Here is a 4,775-nt window from a genome sequence, read left to right on the forward strand (position 1 = left end):
TACTCTGTTATTGCAAACGTTAGACATCGGTACACGCAGTTTCTCATCGTCTCGATTTACAACAACGCGCTATACCGCAATAACTTCGTCAGGGGACAGTCGAATGATGAAGCTTCGAACGAAGTCTCGAACGAAAATCTTCCCTTTTTTTTTTTTTTTTTTTTTTAAGATAAAGGCAACTCGAGAGAAATTGCACGCAACCTTACATAGACTTTGACGATACGCTACAATCGAAACAAAAAAAACAACGTTTCAACGGTAAAGTAGGTCGCGAGCGATCTATCGCGAGTTTTCGCCTCTCCCCTTTCTTTTTTTTTTTTTTTTTACTTTTTTTTTTACTTTTTTTTTTTTTTCTTCTCCTCATTTTTCAATGGTCGCTGCTCCAGCAGTTTTTCGCTTCGTAAAAACCGCTGTTCAATTATTCGGCTTATAATTTCTTCTCGTCGTTCACTCAATCTCCCATTCACACCGTGAACCATTTCCCTTCTCCGCAACTAACTTCGTCTATTTTCACCTATCTACGCGTCTATCTACTTAAATCTGCGTATTCTATACAATCCTGTGAATAGGTATTTAAAAGTACGCGTACCACATAGACCTGTAACAGGTTCGATATGAGTTACTCGTTCAGATACGAGGGATTATTTTGTAAAATAGGTATATAATATAATTCTTCGAATAGGCGGTGATAAATATTAACGACGAAGTAACAATACAATATTGCTCGATTTCGTATTGTATAATATATAATATATAATATTTATGATAATATAACAACGTTTGTTCGCTCGCGAATAAAGATAATCTCCCTTTCCCATCCGACTCTAAATCCCTCTCATCTTTCTCTCTTTTTTTTTTTTTTTTTGCTTTTTGTCCTTTTTTTTTTTTTCCTTTTTAAAGATCTACATAAGAAGGGGGCTCACCGCGCTCGTTCCATACATGTATGCATGTATATATTTGTATCATATATATATATATATATAATCTTTATATATATATATATATATTTATACCTATTTATAATTATTCTGTATATCTCTTCTCTGTTAAAGTAAATAATTACGATAGGCCTAACGATCTCGAGTAACAATCATAATTATTACCAACATTGGTTACCATTCGTTCTCTATTTCTTTCTCTTTCTCTCTCTCTCTCTCATTCATTCATTTGCTCTATTCTCCCGTTCATCAAATTTCCATTCTCATTCTCTCTTTTAATTTCTCTTAGTACGTTCGTCCGGCGAAGCGTCCAAGAATTTTTGCAAGCCATAGATTCCTCTCTTTCCACGCTTCCTGCTATTTCAATAATAAAAGCAAACGAACAAGCGAAATCGAAAGGAGCTACGCGTAATATATTTCCTTTCTTCTTTGTGCTCGATTCATAAACGCAGCGCGCGCGACTCGAGGGCGATATCTTTTACAATATTTATACAATATCGATATATATATATATATGATTAATTTGTTAAATTCAGAAAAAAGTTTACATATATATATATATGTATGTATATATATATATATAAAATACGTAGTTATGTGTATCGAAATCATCATGCTTATCGACAATATACTAATAATACGGTACACACGTATCTCTTGCTTCACTGAACGTGATCTACATAAAAAAAAAATCTGCACGACGAAATCTTTTCGTACTCCGTATATATGCTCATTCTCACTTTCTCTCTCGTTCGCTCGCTTTTTTCTCTTTCTCTCTCTCTCGTTCGTTCGCTCGCTCGCTCGCTCGCTCGTTCTCTCTCACTCTCGTTCCATACATGTTCGTTTTCTCTTCGCTACGGACTAATTTTGATGCTACAAAGAGGGGGGATGGGGGATCAACGTCAGCGCTGACAGCATCTCTGGCTCTCTGTCTCTATGCATTCTCTTAAAGCTAAAGAGGTAAGTGTAAAGATGCGAATACTGTTAAGGCTGGCTGACAGCTTAAACATCGCTCATCTGCAGTGTTGGATCCAATCTGCGGTAACCACGTCTATCTATTTCATTTACTTTTCATTCAGATTATAAATTATTCTTAATTTTTACGATTCGTATCCGTACGATACGACGAAGAAAGAAAAAAATCGAAGTTTAAAATGAGTTTAACAAGCGGACAAATTCGCGTGTAAATTAAAAAGATCGTGATGGAAGATAAGATATAAATGGGTATAACGTGGATACACGCAGATCACGATACAAAAAACGGAACAACTGGGAGGGGAGGGGAGGGGGGGGGGTATCCCTCGACGCCGTGTCGACACAGCGTACAATGGATTATTATTATTATTATTATTATTATTATTATTCGTTCGTTCGTTCGTTCGTTCTTTCGCTCGTGTACAATACAAAGGTAGAGGTACTTCGCTTCGTGTAAATACAATAATGTACAATCTTCGATTATTCTTTTTCGATTATTCTCCTTGCTCTCCCTACCGCGTCCATGATTTCTTTCGTTTGGAGTTTAACCTTACAGTGACAACCCCGGCGCGTTAAGCGTGCGCGGGGCCGCAAGAAACGGAATCGATCTACGGTGAGTCGACAGATAAAACGATGAACAAAATTCTATCTACACATTAAACACACCTTCCTTCTTCCTTCCTTCCTTCCTTTCCTTTCTTCACTTTCTCGCACCCTCTCCCCCTCTCTTTTCTCTCTTTTTTTATTCTGTTCGAAACGACGCGTCTTCTTCGCTGTTCAGATCAATCAAATCTTCTCCTTCCTTCACCTTCGCTCTCTCCTTTCCCCTCCTTCTCCACACAGAGGAGAAAACATCCCGTATCTCTTCACAGAATTCGAACTTGCTGTCGCGCTAAACGTCCTCCTCCGCTCGTCTGCGCTGCGATTCGTTCCGTTTTCCTCGGGTTCTCATCGGGGAGCGAGAATATTTCGTTGATCGCACGATGTGTTCCACGTGGAGCGTGTTATACGGTGTATATCGAGAAAAAGAACAAAGCGGAATAACTCGAATCGTCTCTCGGGAAGGAATCTAAATATCTATTATTTGCCGCTTAAGGCAAGCTCCCTCGATCCGTTCGATATAAATTCGCCCCTATACGAGCATGGATCGTACGCGTACATAAAGATATCACGAGGTTGCTCCTCGCATTTAGCGCGCTCGCTACGACCTACTAGCTGCTTGCGAATTTACCGCGTGACACGCGCGTCTGCCCCATGGCATACACATGGCGCACACATATACCCACACACACACATATACACGCGGTGTCCATCTAAGTATCGATCTACTGTACACGGATATTTTGGTCGTAACGCTAATCGTGATAACAAATTACATGGTATGTATTATCTAGGGGAAGGGGGGGATCTCGCTGTGCGTATGTATCGTTCACATGTGCACTCCCACACGCTGTGCGATCTCTATTATTATTATTATTATATCCCTTTTCTTTCTGTTATTTCTCTGTGTGTAGATGTGTCTCTGTGTGTGATTATACGAATGTATAATATGCGATGTATATATGTATACGTATCCGATGTAAACTGTGCATGTGTATGTATACTGAACTCGTTTCGACTTGCGCACGTACACGCGCAGACGCGCATACGCATGCGCGCAACGATGCAAAGAACAAACAGCGTGTGCACGCTCCCGGTACAACTCTTGTTGTCATTTCTTGTGTATATGCATTTCTGTTCTCGTTAATCTGTGGGTAATCTTTAACCCTTAAACAGGCGCACGATACTTGACGCGTTTTCGTTTTTTTTAGCTAAAGGATTTCTATCTTTTTTTTTTTATTCTGTTCTTTTTTTATTTTTTTTTTTTTTAATTTTTTTTCAATTTATCGTTAATAATAATCTCTCCTCTTATTTTTAGAAACTTTTTAGATAAATCGTTAAAAGTGTAAACGCTATATCACGAGAGGAAGAACTTGGATAAACGTGCAATTAAGATGAAAAAATCTTTACTCGTTTATTATTTTTATTCATTTTCTCTCTATATCTCTCTTTTTTTTTTTTCTTTTTCTTTTTACTTCTGCGTAAACGTCTGCTTGTCTTTTAAAAAACTCTACCGAATCACTGAATTGACTTGACGACGCTATCTCGCGTCGACATCTTCGTTACATGTAAATATTATTCGTAAATAAACTAATTTTTTTTTCTCTTCTAACTTTCTGTCTTAAATATTTCTACATTTAGAGATGAAAATTTGCTCTCTTAAGGGTTAAAGATGAAGTTCGTAGGAGAAGATTCTTTGAAAAATCACTCGAAGATAGTTCGTAACGTAAATTAAATCAAACGAAAGAACGTAAGGTCGTAAGGAAACGAAAATATATAGTCGTTAAAGAATCGAACTACTTGGCTAACAATAACAAAACAAATAAAAAAAAAAAAAAAAAAAAGAAATACAAGCGATATATTCAAATAGAATTTACTTTTAACATTCGTTGAAAAATAAAAGGCACAGCACATACAATGGTACAATTTATTTCCCAGAAGGCAATAACTTTTTCGAGGCGATGATCGTTCGAATAACAAATAAATCGATTAACTTTGCGAGTAAAAAATTGATATGAATGATCATTCTGGACGTTTTCTATAACGTACGCGATTAATTGATAAAAGAAAAGAAAAACGAGAAAAAAAAAGAAAGAAAGAAAGAAAGAAATTTAAACGCAGGACGGAAAGAGAACATATCATAGAACGATGTTATCGATCGTATTCAATCGCCTATTTGTCAACTCGTCTGTACTATAGGTTCACGATGAATATAAGTACATTGTGACAAATAAAGTGACAAATAAATTAAGTAAGTATATG

At 36.9% G+C, this 4,775-nt stretch overlaps 1 protein-coding gene across 5 annotated transcripts in view; it reads right to left on the reverse strand.

Moving 5' to 3' along the window:
- Positions 1 to 282: 282 nt before the first annotated feature.
- The window catches only part of LOC122715160 (synaptosomal-associated protein 25), a 30,236-nt gene continuing 25,743 nt past the window's right edge, over positions 283 to 4,775 (reverse strand). For all 5 annotated transcript variants that reach the window (XM_043937104.1, XM_043937107.1, XM_043937102.1 and 2 more), the window contains exon 7: positions 283 to 4,775. This exon is cut by the window's right edge and continues 307 nt beyond it. The gene's annotated coding sequence lies outside the window, so the exon portion shown is untranslated.

The sequence above is a fragment of the Apis laboriosa genome, unplaced genomic scaffold (assembly GCF_014066325.1).
Source record: "Apis laboriosa isolate Shangri-la unplaced genomic scaffold, ASM1406632v1 scaffold34_cov151, whole genome shotgun sequence".
Classification (NCBI taxonomy): Eukaryota; Metazoa; Arthropoda; class Insecta; order Hymenoptera; family Apidae; genus Apis; species Apis laboriosa.